Below are 15,615 nucleotides of genomic sequence, written 5' to 3' on the forward strand. Positions count from 1 at the left end.
AGGAAGCAAAAGACAGAACTCTGTCTGTTAATTGGCTCATGTGACCTTACATGTGGTTTGTATGTGTGCACAGTGAATCTTACGATCTCAGGGGGCAGCCTTTATTTTTTAAAATGGCAATTTTCTATTTATGATTACCCAATGGCACATACTACTAAAAAAGTATATTATTATGATAATGGTTCATTTACATGAAGCAGGGTTTTACACATGAGCTGTTTTACTCAGTATCTTTTAATAGAGACCTACATTGTTTGGGGGGTATAGTTTTCCTTTAAGATCGCCAAACACATGCCAGCTACATATAGTGTGAACTGTTAGGAGGGCCCCCTTGTGCAGAATTGACAGACTCTATGAATATACTGTAAAATGGGGGTCACCGGCGCCGGATTTCAATGACGGGCGCCCCTAGGCCGCGCGGTCCGACCAAGTGGCCGCGCGGTTCTAGCGCCCACCTCCCCTTCCCAGCGCGCCGGCGAAAAAACATCGGCGCAGCTGCTGTAATTGAATGGGGACGCACACGTCCCCATAATGCGGCTGGGCGGCATGCCACACCTATTTTTTTGCCGCCCTAGGCCCGGGCCTATGCGGCCTTGCCGCAAATCCGGGGCTGGGGGTCACACATATTGAATATGAAATAGGAGCACACTGTGAATACCATGAAATGCAGGGGACACACTGTGAAAATCATGAAATTCATGAGGCACAAGCTGTAAATGCTGTGAATATCAGGAATATCTTTTAATGTTGGGAAGTAGACACATTGCTGGAACACAGCAGACTCTTTATAACTCTGCAAAAAGAGGTATTTATATATACTGTACATATAGTTATAGGTATAGTATAGGTGTAGTAATTGTAGTGTCTAATGGGCAATTATGGATTTAATTGCTAAATTTTAACATATAAATAAATGTCTCATACACATACTTTCCCTACAACCAAAATTCCAACTATGTTTGGCATCAAGGGATGCGCATGTTTGTATGTAACGATATGTTCTGCAATTCTGCCCAATAATGTCATGTTGTGAGAAACTGAAACTTCCACCGCCATCCACATCTTTGCCCAATAAGCAATGCATTTGCTAGTATGAATAGCCAGTTCACAACAAGCCAAATCACAACAAGATTGCACATAACAGCCTTGATTTCTAAAATAGACACTGTAGGTTCTTTGTTTTCTAAAAATAAAAGACATGGACCAGGTATGATTTTCATAGTACTAGCTATATTATTATCACAGTTCTGTGGTGGGTCTGATGAACAACAGCCTCCCCTTTGCCGAATATCAAAACCAGAAATCAAAGTCACAGAACAAAGCTTGGAGGAACATTTACTAGGGGTCGAATTTCGAAGTGGTAAAACTTCAGAATTCGACCATCGAATTGTAGAAATTCGATAGTCAAAGGTTTTTTTTTGAGTGAATTTAGCCGTTTACCATTGAATTCAAATCGTTCGATCGAACGTAGAAATCGTTCCAACCGAACGTTTCGAACGATTTAATCGATCGATCGTTCGATCGAATGATCTTCAAAAAAAAAACTTTGGCTTCTAAAAACTTAGGTTCTAGGAGGTCCCCATAGGCTAACATAGCAATTCGCTAGGTTTACGGTGGTGAAGTGTCGAAGTCGAAGTTTTTTATAGAGACAGTACTTGGATTTTCAAATGGTCGAATATTTGAAGATTTTTCAAATCAAATTTTGGCCTATTCGATGGTCGAAGTACCCAAAAATTACTTTGAAATGCGACGTTTTTGAATTTGAAAATTCACTTTGAATTCACTTCGCCCTCTACTAAATGTACCCCTTAGTGTCAATCTGGAGACGATCACCATGAAACTGGAGAGTGGGCTTCTGCATCTATGTACCCACTGTGCACATGCACCAGAATGTATGCGCGAATGCATCAAAGCATGCGTACCCTGAGCACAAAAAAAGATGCAAGTTGACGCACATGCGCAAACAAGACACTTGGTCCCTAGTGGGACTGGTGCAGCATTACTGCCATTGCCAACCCCCTCAGAACAGACCCTGGTGTCGGCTTGTTAGGATAAGTCTTGTGCAAATTTCTTGTTAGACGAGGAGAATGAATATTAGATTCTCATTAGGTAGATAACCCTTCCAGTGAACCAAATATTGAAGCTGGCCTCTTCTGAATCTATAGTTTCAACTTCAAATTCTTCAATCCCCTCAACTGATACTGGAGCTGTAGGAGATGTTCTGCCAGCAAATTAATTCTTGACAACAGGCTTGAGTTTAATATGTCTCATAGAGAGCCAAACCTGTTTCCCTACATTGATTTCAGGATCATTTATTCTTTTAATGTCAGCAAAGGTTTTAAAGTTCTTTTGAGGCTGAATCAAGGCCTGACAAATTTTTAGAAGATTTTCAGAGATATAAGTAAGACGATCCAAGACTGCAGGTACCGGAACTTCCTTTGGTAGACTGGGCAAAATATGTGGGTGAAACCCAAAATTAGCAAAGAAAGGTGTTTGTTTAGTGAAGGAATGTGTAGAGTTGTTATAGGCAAACTCAGTCAGAGGGAGCAACCTACACCAATTATCCTGAAGGAAAGAAGAAAAACATCTTAGGCATTGCTCTACGGCTTGGTTGATTGTTTCGGTTTGACCATTAGTCGCAGGATGAAAGGCAGTAGAAAAAGCTAGCTTGATCTTTAATGATTGACAAAGCGCGTTAACTGCACTATTTATACAGTTTGAAACAACTTCATCAGGAAATCTATGTAGATGGATAATTTCCTTAATAAAAACGTCAGCAGAAACAGGAGCAGAGGGAAGTTCAGAAAGATGAACACAATGCACAATCTTGGATAGTCGGTCAACCACCACAAAAATGCTACTAAATCCCATGAAGTTGGGGACCGGTAGAGGATGAACCCAAAGGTTTAAAATGGGAATTTTCGAAACAGGCACAGGTCTTACATGAGAGAACTGTTGTTCTCTCATGTAAGCTAACAAGCTTAAGCTTGTTAGCTTACAGTCCTTAACCATCTGAGGCCAATAAAAGAATCCCCATGTGACTTGCCAGTGGGGGATCATGAAAAAATTGTAAGACATTGAAAGGAAGTTCATCAGGAACAAAAAATGTGCCACTCTTCCAGAGCTGCTTTAATCACCAGAAGTTCCCTATCAGAGATATTGTAGTTTTTTCAGACTGAGAACGTTTTTTAGAGAAGAAGGCGACTGTACCAAATCTTTGGGCAAGAATGGCTCCAATTGCGACCTCCGAAGCATCAACTTCCAGGACAGAAGGTAAAGATGAATGAGGATGATTGAGAATCGGTGCAGGCATAAAGAGCTTGAGGAGTCCAAAGGAAACGTTTATTAGGACTGGCAAGGTCTTTGATTGGGACAATAATCTTTGAGAAGTCTTTGATAAATGTTCTATAAAAGTTTGCAAAGCCAACAAACCTTTGAACTGTCTCAGGAACTGGTCAGTCTAAAACAACGGCAGCTTTTTTTGGATTAAAAAAAAAGCCTGAGTAGATATGACAAAGGCCAGAAATTCAATAGAGGATTTATTCAAACTTGTTCTAACTTCATTAAGTTAGAGAAGTGTGAATTCAATAAACCATCTATTGAATTTCTGGCCTTTGTCATATCTATAACAAACACAAATACATATAGACAAATACAAGAGTCCTCTGCATTCAACCCATTATCAATATATTTAAGACATTGAGACATTTTGTGCATACAGCTACTAAAAAATGCCTTACCCTTTAAACAAAACAGGGATTGTTTGTCCATATATTGCAATATATTTAAGCTGGCCAACTACATCAAAGTCATCCCATATCTGGCCAGTCCTATACTCAAATTGCATCTGATTCATTAAGAATTCTATTGCTTCATTTTACAAAGGGACTATGTTTTACCTGCAACTTCCTAGCTGCTTTCAAAAGTAAAACAATATATGGACAAACATACCTGTTTTGTTTAAAGGGTAAGGCATTTTTTGGTGCTCTTATATTTGTCTATATGTATTTTGTGGTCACAGCCTCAACTTCCCTTGTTTGTTATAGTTTATACAAGAGCAGTGGCCAGCTCCTTGTTGTAGCTCCCACCCTTCCCAGCTATAGTCAGGTGATCCCACTGGTGTCTAATAAAATGGCAGCCAAGTTTGGGAGTTTAACTTTTCAAAGCAGCTAGTAATTTGCAGGTAAAACGTAGTCCCTTTGTGAAATGTAAAATGAACCAAATTAAATGTGCTATGTAAACTGGGTTTAAAGAATATTTTGGCACCACGTACATTTTGAAGAAAGGGAAGTGGGTAACGATTTTGAAGACTATAGTCTCTGAATGTTTTGAGTCTATGCAAAGAGTTAGTGGCAAGGTCTCACAGATCACCAGTCCTGAAGTAAGGGGCAAGCTGTACTGGCAGATAGAATAGAAGAGTTCAATTTACCTGAAGTACGAGTTGGGCAATCTTTCAGGAAATGACCAAGTAGTAATGACAGTATAAACAGAGACTTAACTTGCTAAGTCTTTCCTCAGGAGAAATACCAAACCTAATCAAACCTATTTGCGTTGGTTCCACAGAGTCGGGGGCTTGAGCAACAGAAGGACATGGAGACAAAGGTGCCTTAAGGAGCCAGGAGGATCGATTTGAATTACCAATTAATGAGACCTTCCAAATCTGTGGGTTTCACTCTGTGTAAATAATGACCCCGACCTTAGCTTGCTCAGAAGTAAAGGTTTGCGGCTTCAAAGAAAATACTAATCGACAGCCATGAAGGAAGGCCCAAAATTGCTGTCTATCCCCAGAGAACCTGTCAGGTAGTGTCACTTTAGGCTCAGACAGAGGAACAGGAGGTGCCAGTGAACCATCTTGAAGACCCGGAAGAGTAGAAGGCAGACTAGCAGGAACGGAGAGGTCTTGGACCTGAGTCTGAATCTGTACAGCCTGCATAAGGGCCACGATTTGCTGGGAGAAGACAGTCGATGACTGGGAAGACTGATCACCACCAGACTCCATGTCAGTGGTGAGGTGATATTATCACAGTTCTGTGGTGGGTCTGACAAACGACAGCTCTCCCTATGCCTCCCACTTAAACTCAGATCCCGAGTTAGGAAAAGGAATGAGCCCAGAATGCAGAGTAACAGAGGTGCCATTAACACATCACAGGAACTCAACTGTAGTGGTGGACGGGGATTTGAAACATTTATTTGCACTGGATTCCAAAGCAAATGTGCAATAATAATAGATACTGGTCCCGTATCTAGTTGAGACACTAATAAAAATCATATAAATGGTGTTCTTTTAATATTATCAGTCAGTGTCCACTAGAAATAATAAGCCAAAGTGCCTCAAAGAATCTATAATTAGTTTACACCCACATGCGATTGTAATGAAAGTAAATCATATCCTTTTATTCAACAGTAATAGCAAGTAGTGCCTGGCCAGCCTACTCAATTAAAAGATTGCATTAATTATAAAAACAAATAAATACATATGTATTGCTAAAATCCTCAAATTAGCCAGTACCTAAAATGTGTGCTGCTCAATAGATACATCCTTAACAAAATATATATCCAGGGAGAGAATGTCCTTGCTGTATGGAGTCCAATGCCTCACCAGCTAACTTTAAAAACAAAATAAAAAAAAGGGAGAAACAGTCCTGTAGCAAATTCCCAAGCAATTGTATCTTACCTATATATATATATATATATATATATATATAAATATATAAATATATATATATATATATATATATATATATATATATATATATATATATATATAACAAGGATTGTGGCACTCACAGGGTTTTAGTGAAAAAACAAAAACATTTTTATTATTAAGCCTCAACGTTTCGATCCCCCACAGGGATCTTCGTCAGGAACAAAAACAAACAAACTGACAAAGATCCCTGTGGGGGATCGAAACGTTGAGGCTTAATAATGAAAATATTTTTGTATTTTCACTAAAACCCTGTGAGTGCCGCAATCCTTGTTCACTGCTTATTTCCCATGCTGGCACCCAGGTATTAATTTTGTCTACGGATTGCACCATTCCTTTGGTTATATATATATATATATATATATATATATATATATATATATATATATATATATATATATATATATATATATATATATATATATATATATATATATATATATATAGATAGATAGATAGATATAGATAGATATATATAGATATATATAGATATATATATAGATATATATATATATATATATATATATATATATATATATATATATATATCTTAGACTGCCTTAAAGAGTGTAGAGTGTACCTGAGAAATACAAGCACAATACAATTCACATTGCCATACATTTTATTTTATTTGAGTAAAATAAATGTAAAACAGACACTATATTGTTTATTAAACATACTCAGTTCTTTATTTTAGCTAGTATTCTTAAATATAAGCAACAGTATTCAAGTAATCTAAAGTACATTTTATACATAGGCAAAACATGATATACAGCATGGAGAGCCAAATATTGTTTAAATCATTGATTAAATGAGTCCTCACACCCAATGCAATTTACCTTTTGGCAGTACCAGTAGTACATTTTCTGTGACATAAGTACACGTTATGATGGCACAGGATGTAAAAATGTTACTTAAAAGTCATGCATTCCTATTGTATATTATGAGGCAGATTTGTCAAAATGTGAGTTTAGATTTTAATAAATAAAAACTCACCCACTTTCTATTCATTCCAATGGAAGTTTTAGAAGGATATTTATCAAAAGGTGAAAATAAGAACTCACAATTTGATAAATATGCTTCGAAAATCCAATAGGAATTAATGTGGGTGAATTTTTATTTATTAAAATCTGAACTCACATTTTGATAAATTTGCCCCTAAGGGTAAGTTTAGATTTTAATAAATATAAACTCACCCACATCTATTCATTCCAATGGCATTTTTGGAAACATATTTATCAAAGATGAGTTATAACTTTCATCCATTGATACATATGCTTCTAAAAATCCCATAGGAATGGATATAATGTGGGTGAGTTTTTATTTAAGCTGTAAACTCATATTTTGATAAATCTGCCCATTTTTGTGCACTTTGACTAGGGAATAGCCCAAATTCGATTTGAATTTGAAAAAAAATGAGAAAATTAGAATTTCAAAATTTATCATGTACTGTCTCTTTAAAAATTCAAGTTCGACCATTCGCCATCTAATACCTGCCTAATTGCTGTTTTAGCCTATGGGGGACCTCCTAGAACCTATTTGTAGTCAATTGGTTGAAAAACCAAAGGTTTTTTTTGGAAAAACTTTGATTCTAATTCAATCGAATGCGCTATTACTTTGATTCCTATGCTTCTAATTCGATCGAAAACTGACCTATTTGATCAAAAACGGACCTTTTCGGCAAAAAAAAACTTTGATTTAATTTTGGTTGGTCTTTTTGAATTTGAATTTTGAAGTTTTTCAAATTCGAAATTCGACACTTGATAAATCTGCCCCCTAATTTCACATTTTGATAAATCGGCCCCTAAAAATACAAACAAAAAAACCTGGTAAAGTTAATTTAGTAAATGAACAATTTAACTGAATGCCCCAAAACTATGGTAGTTGATGACTAAAATGTGAAGCATCTAAATGATCTTGTCATATTGGGCATTAGTTACGCAAACCTAATATCTGCATAATTTATTTTGTCAAGTTTTTTGTGCCAGTTTAAGTCTACACCAATTTCTGGTTTAAATCTTGTAGACTGTTGTATGGTAAGCTTGATGAATATCAGCAGAATAAGCTGATCTTTCAGAAGTCTTGATCCCAGCCTTGAAAGGTCATCTGGAGGAATTTCTTCATTTGGTGGGTTGCTGTTAAAATGACTATGATCTCTGTGGCCTTCTAGCTAAGATGTGTAAAAACAAAGACATAATAAATATCAGAAAGTACTATCAGAAGTATATTATATACAGTAAATATCATGTAAAATCTAAAACTTTTTTCTATTATCAGAATAAGAACGATTTAACTGCACATAAACAAAACTGGTTTCACAAATTGCTGTTTTCCAGGCCTGCGGGGGTCTGAGGGGAGAAAGCTAGAATGGTGCAGAAGAGTGGATAATGGGTTAAGACCTCCGTAGTAGGTTGAATGCACTTATGTAAGTCACCGGTCCGATCTCCCGAAACTGTCACTCTCCTCAGCGCTGTGTCTGTTCCCAGGTGCTGTGTCTCAAAGCAGCTCCTCTGGTTAGCGGCAGTCAGTGTAGCAGGCGTCTACAGCTATTGAGCTGGTCGTCTCACACGGAGAATCTCTGGCGATGTGATGGACACTCCTGTAAGCACCATCTAATCTCGTTCCCTGGATGGCGCTCTCCTCAGCGATGTAAGTTTGGATTCGCTAAATTTCAAAAGCGACTTCCTTTGTTGTTTTTTCGATCTGGCTTTAGAGGTAGTTCCATCGTACAGATGTGATTGTACTTACTTTCTTTTTTAGGTAAAGAAGAAATATACACTGTGAAACTATTCTAGTGTAATAAAATTGGCTTTATTTAAGGCAAAAATATAACAGCCCAACATGTTTTGTATTGTATAATACTTCCTCAGGGGCAAAGGTCAAATCCCACCTTCCCTTTCGTGGTTTTTATCTGGTTGGTGGGTGGTTTTCTCAATTAACGTAATTGGTAGACGATAATTAAGCAAACCTGGATGGCAAGTCTACAGAAAATACTATTCAAAAGGAACATATACAGTAATTAAACATTTAAAAGACAGTTAGTCAGTTAAAAAGCATTTAAGATCAATATCAATATTCAGTCCTCTGGGTGTAAGTGTCTTCAATTTATGGATCCAAACTTATGGTCGCTGCCATTTGCACCAAGTTCCTAAAAATGAGTGCTATAATGCATCCATTTTGTTGGATTAGGAAAAAGTTGTGCCACCTGCAACTTTGCATGAAGCTGCAATTATATTGGAATTCTGAGGGAAAATAGAGTATACTTATATACTTGAGTCAATGAGGGGTTTCATTATCATATAAACTTTCATGGCGCATCCTATTCCCAAACACGAAAGACTATACATTTTACTCTAACAGACACAATACCTACTCCAAGATTGACCATTTATTTATCTCGCACAATGCATTACAACAAGTACTACACAGTCAAATCTTACCTAGAACATGGTCTGATCACTCCATGATAACTTTCACCCTTCGCTCTCCCTCCAACAGACCTAAAACAAATACATGGAGACTTAATGAATCTTTGCTAAAAGATGACCAGATAACCACGGATATAACATCCAAAATCGCACCAGTGATCTGCTGGGAAGCGCATAAATGCGTGATTAGAGGGCACCTGATCCAAATAGGCGCTAGAAAGAAAAAAGAAAGAGAACAAAAATATAACATCCTTCTAGATAAAATAGCCACATTAGAATCAATACACAAGCGCACGTTACAGCTTAACTCGTTTCAGGAATTAACAGAAGCCAGGAAACAACTTGCAGACCATTTAGAATACTACACAAACAAAATGATAACAATGACTAAACATCGTTTCAATGAACACGGCAATAAATGCGGGAAACTACTGGCCAGAGTATTAAAATCCTCACAATCCATAAATGTTATCCCCTCAATACGCAACAAACGAGGTTCAATTGAACATATGTCAGATAAAATAGCATCAGTATTTCGGGAGTTCTACATGTCACTATAACAATTACCAAATCCAAAATCAACAAATGCAGATTCACTCCAAGATAACATATCTTGGAACATTGAAACATACTTAACCTCAGCCAACTTAAAACATATCCTCCCAGATGTCTCGGACAGGTTAGAGGAAAAAATAACTATAGAAGAACTAGAGGCAGTCCTCCAAGATATAGCCTCAGGTAAAAGCCCTGGTCCTGATGGGTTCACAATATCCTATTACAAAATATTCAAAGAAAAGCTACTACCATATATGTGTTCAGCATTTAATAGCATCTCTTCAGGTAAATCTTTTAAGAAATCCCCATTAACGGCGCATATCGCGATACTCTTGAAGCCAGGAAAAGATGCTACAGACCCAAGTAATTATCGACCAATTTCCTTAATAATCACAGATATAAAATTACTGGCGAAAATTCTATCTCGCAGAATACAAACTCTTCTCCCTATCTTAATATATCCAGAACAGGTGGGGTTTGTCCCAGGACTTGAAGGCAGAGATAATACAAACAAACTGATTAACCTACAATTCTGTCAAAGAAACATAAAATAGAGAGTATGCTTTTATCTACCGATGCAGAAAAAGCCTTCAACAGGGTTAATTGGAAATTTATGTTCTCCTGTTTAAAACACTTGGGAATAGGGTCTAACATGGATTGAGTCTTTATACGATAATCCCACAGCACGTCTCAAAATAAATGGCTACCTGTCAGAACCCTTTAATATCTCTACTCAGTCACATCAGACTAAATCCGCACATATCAGGCATACCAGTCCATGACACACAACATAAAATAGCAGCATATGCTGATGATCTGCTGTTTTTCCTTACGGATCCTGTAACAGTGCTTAACCAGGAATTTCATACTTATGGAAACCTCAGTAATTTCAAGATTAACTTCTCTACATCAACGGCTCTAAATGTCTCAATTCCAGACTTAACGATACCAGCTTTATCCAAGGAATTCCCATACAAATGGGCCCCAAAATCGTTCACATACCTAGGCCTTAAAATCACTAAAGACACCTCAACCTGGGCAGAGCTTAACTTGAAGCACGTCATATCAAAAAATTTAAAAATATTTAATTGCTTGGAAAGACAAACCTATCTTGTGGTTTGGGAGAATGAACGTAGTAAAAATGAACATTATGCCTAGAATTTTATTCTTTCAAACCCTCCCACTACAGTTAGGGGAAACGCAATTGAATCAAATCCAAAAAATAATAACAAACTTTGTATGGCAAGACAAAAAGGCAAGAATCAGTTACAGTATGCTAACTAAATCCAAGCGGCAAGGTGGGGTGGCCTTACCTGATTGCCGTTTGTATTATTACGCTTCAGTCTTATCAAGAATTAAAGATTGGTCCCATTATGCAAGTTATGGGTAAAAATAGAACAACAATCTGTTCACACATATCTCTTACATTTACCATGGATAGATCGCATATATAGAAGACTGAAACACACAGACCACCCCCCTCCTATCTAACACAATGCTGATATGGGACAAATGCCGTACAAAACACTCCCTTACTTCATACCCATCGCTTTTGTTGCCTCTGATCAATAATCCTGCTTCCCCCCAGGAATGCAAACTTATAACTTCCATGATTGGTTAATAGAAGGAAACCTCCAATTTCTACACTTCACAGAAAATAAAACATTTATCCCCAAAGAAAAACTACAAAACTCAACACAATTCAAGCATATAGACCATCTAAAGTATGCACAAATTTCCCACTAATATCACAGCCTAGGAGGTGCACGGACATTAGGAAGAGACCTTACCAAATTTGAAACAGCCTGCTCCCTTCAAAACCCACCAGGTCACGTAATTTCTCTTTTATACAAAATGCTGCAACCTTTAACCAATTGGGAATCAGTCTCATTTATAAATAGGTGGTCCAAAGACTTAAATATCCAGTTGGGAGAGACACAAATTGAAAATCTGCTTTCCAAATTACTCAAATGTTCGAAATGCTGCCGAATACAAGAACTGAATTATAAGATAGTCACAAGATGGTACTACACACCATCTAAACTACAAAACATATATAAAAACTCAAATGGTATTTGTTGGCGCTGCTCCAGAGAAAAAGGCACCATGTACCATATTTTCTGATCCTGCTGAGGCCATTCTGGGAAGAGGTCTGCTCAATGACAAGTAAGATTCTCGAAGATGCCATTTCATCAGACCCCTCTCAAGTCTTATTATTCCACAATACAAAATCAGTGGCTTCTTTCAATTCTAGCCTAGAGCAACAATTGCTAAATGCAGCAAAATATTAATACCATTACACTGGAAAACTACTTACACTCCTACTATAAAAGACTGGTTCAATAAAATCTCGGAAATTCACAGGTTTGAAGAAATGTTGTCTTACAACGCTGATCAGTTTGCAAAATTTTCTGTAGTCTGGACGAGATGGATTATGTTCAAAGAAACAGATATGTACAAAGCTTACCAATAAGAGAAGCGAGTGATACACCACCCTGCTGCACCCCTCCTACCCATCTTAACTTTCTTATCTTCTTCTCTTTTTTCTTCTTATCACTATATCCACAATACATAGACCTCTTTTTCTTTTTTTTTCTTTTTGACGTGAGTAATAACATCGCTAGGGCATGTTATAGGAAATGTTTATTTTGTCATATTACATCGATAACTTACATGTTCTTGTCTGAAATAAATGTATATGGAGACAATAATATATATGCAAATATTCAAACTGCAACAAAACTGTAAATGTAATAAGGCTTTGTATTGTTGGAAGATCATAATAAAGCCGTTTTCAATCAAAGCATAAAATGTTCGAGTAAAATTCATACGATTTTACAAAAAATTACTTTGACTACTCAAAACTTAGCCAAACACAGGTCATAGGAGTTCCCCCATAGGCTAAACAGCAATTCGGCAGGTTTAAAGTGGCGAAGTGGCGAATTCTATGTTTTTTAAAGAGACAGTACTTCGATTATCGGTAGTTAATGGTAGTATTTTTGATGTTTTTTCAATTCGAATCACATTTTTGCCTATTCGATGGTCGAAGTACCCAAAAATGACTTAGAAATTCGACGTTTTTGCATTGGAAAATTCACTTCGAGCCTTATTAAATGGGCCCCCAAGTATTCAGTCCTTCCCAGTTAAATCCATTAAACCACCCACAAATACAAAATACTGTTTTCAAATGATTTAGTTAAGCATTTGAAAAACACATAAAAATAAAGTTATTTTTCTTTCTTTTTCAGTAGAACTAGGATTTGAATGTGTACTTCCTCAAAAATATATACAGTATGGGGGTTATTTACTAAATTCTGAATGCAAAAATCACATAAAATTTGTGAATTTTTTTTAGTAAAACCGGACTTTTAAAAAATCACGAATTTTTCTGTATTTATTAAACCGAGAAGATGGAAAAGTCCGAATCTGAAAATCCGGCATCTCAGACCTGTCGAGGTTGCATATTCCAAAAAAAATCATGAAAATCGGATGGAAAAATCGGAATGAAACGTGAGAATCTTTTTCCTGCGAAGCAAATTTTTGGGAAAATGTAATAATTAATAAGCATAAAAAACCCGAGCGGATTTGATCGGAGTTTGTAGCAGAAAATATTTAGATAAATTCTGACTTTGATAAATAACCCCCTAAGTGTTTCCTCACACAGACTTATAAACACTAACTCATGCAGCATTATAAGCATTTCCTTGCAATTATAAGCACACAGGATTTCTGTCAACAGAGCTTTCTGTAGGCTGGCAGTAATAAAAAGTAGCAATAACAATAAGGGTGTAGCCTTACAGAGCATTTGTTTTTAGATGGGGTCAGTGACCCCTATTTGAAAGCTGGAAAGAGTCAGAAGGGTCAGAAGAAGGAAAATAGAAAATAAATTATAATGAAGACCAATTAAAACGTTGCTTAGAACTGGTCAGCCTATAGCATATCAAAAATGAACATAAAAAATATATAACAAAGTACATTCTATATTTACATCACAATATATCTAAGGAGCACAATTATCAAAAGTCTGGTAAAATCACGAGGGGCGTTGGGGAATCCCAATTAATTGCAAATAAACTTGGCTGTGACGTTTCCTGCAATTTACAATTTTGCATATATTTATAAAAAAAAAGGATGGAATCGGTTCATCACAATTGCAGAACAGTTGCAGATTGCATTTGAGCATGAATTTTGACCATGTTAAAAACCATGACTGAAGAAAAATCACAGAAAAAAATATGATTTTGAATTGATACACTTTCCATTGAATTGGCATCTTATCAAGTTTTAGGATAAGATGTTAATTTACCCACAGAACTGCCATTTTTATGTATATATTTCAGATAAATCTACCATTTTTAGATAATGGCAGTCTTCTTATATTTTGAAGAAAAAGCAATGTGATGAAGTGGACCTGTTTTTGAAGAGCATAGGGGAGTATCGAGACCCAAACTTGCCCCTGCTCACCCATGAACACATCTGCAAAGAAATGCAGCTGCTCCTCAATTTGCATCAGTAGGCGCTGAGTGCTTTTCTTTCCAAAACCCAAACTGGTAGTAGGCTGAAGAGGTATGTGCCCCCGCTGTTGCACCCTAGGCATGTGCCTCTTCAGCATACCCCTAGTTCTGGCCCTGCAGCGAAAATTCTAGATGAACTGTATACATCCTTAATAGTGTGCTTTTGGAACTTGGTATTTGGTGGAATTTGTATTCCATTGTGGAGAAAAAGAATACAATAGGGCAAAAAAGTCATGTTGATGAGTTATCATCCAGAAAGTATAAGAGCATTCTCAGAGAATGGCTCAAGGTATTCAGGAATAGACAATAGGTCTATGATATACTAAAATTCAGATATCTTTTTTTTCTCACATATCTTCAGATTTATTTAGTTTAAAAAGCACAAAGAACTCCAATACAAAATTTCTCCAAGTAAAATTAGTCAAGGTCCTATAGAATGGGATCTGCACTGATCCATCTGGAGATATGCATTTTTTTAAGCACAAAATTCTGAGTTTTTTTCCATTCATACTTTTTATAATTGGATCTTTTACTTTCATTGCAATTGTGATTTTAGAGAAGAGTTTAAAGGAGAACTAAACCCCCCTTTAGGCAAAAGTCCCGACTGGCCCCCCTCCCTGCCTCCCCCTGCTCAGTGTTACCCCTGAATTGTGTCCCCTAGCGCACATGCAAAGTCAGCGTAGCCACGGGTGCCATCTTCGCCACTTCGATATTACGTGAGCACTGTACTGGCGCATGCGCAGTTGGAGCAATCTTCTGGTTCATTACAACTGTAATGTAACGAAAATTGCAGAATCTGAAGAAGCCTTGAAGAATACTGAAGAACCGGAAGATGGTGTCTGTGAGCTCCACTGCTCTGACTCAGCATGTGCAGTCACTATTTCAAGATGGGGTAACACTGTGCAAGGGGGAGGCAGGGAGGGGGGCCAGTGGGGACTTTAGTCTAAAGAAGGGTTTAGTTCTCTTTTAATTGTGGTTTCAAAAAGCTCTAAAACTACAAAAAGTTGACCTTCAATAAATGGGCCTCCCCTAGTTAGTGTGCTAAGGTTAATTGTATGTACACCAAATTTAGATGGATTTGAGGCTAATGACCACTGAAGAAATTAAAGAGAGTGAGGGTAGTTATTAAATTTGACTTTATAATTTGATGATTTTAATCTTTATGTCTCCTTGAGCCAAACATATATTGATAAGAAAAATGAACAAATACTTTACCTACAGAGTTAGTGAATCAAATCTTCAGGGCGTCTTGTTATATTTTTGCAAAATTCAATTTTCTCAATGCCTCGGAAAATCAAATTGTAGATCATCATCTGGTCAGGTCCAGTAAAAGGAGGGCTAGCCAAAAATATGCCAGATATGTTATATTACACAAATAATGTGAAAAATTATCCTTGCTATAATGTTTCCAGAG

The 15,615-nt window shown here is 36.8% G+C and overlaps 1 long non-coding RNA gene across 3 annotated transcripts in view; it reads right to left on the minus strand.

Moving 5' to 3' along the window:
* LOC121399359 overlaps positions 1–15,615 on the minus strand; it is a 69,651-nt gene that overhangs the window by 14,836 nt on the left and 39,200 nt on the right. Inside the window, exons 2-4 of one of the 3 annotated variants that reach the window (XR_005964950.1) lie at positions 15,421–15,539; positions 9,286–9,345; positions 9,145–9,204 (exon numbers count right to left, since the gene is read on the minus strand). This is a non-coding gene — a long non-coding RNA (uncharacterized LOC121399359). Of the gene's footprint in view, positions 1–9,144; positions 9,205–9,285; positions 9,346–15,416; positions 15,540–15,615 lie in introns of all 3 variants that reach the window. The other 2 variants (XR_005964951.1, XR_005964949.1) reach the window with 2 other exon arrangements.

Source organism: Xenopus laevis, chromosome 1S (assembly GCF_017654675.1).
Source record: "Xenopus laevis strain J_2021 chromosome 1S, Xenopus_laevis_v10.1, whole genome shotgun sequence".
Lineage (NCBI taxonomy): Eukaryota > Metazoa > Chordata > Amphibia > Anura > Pipidae > Xenopus > Xenopus laevis.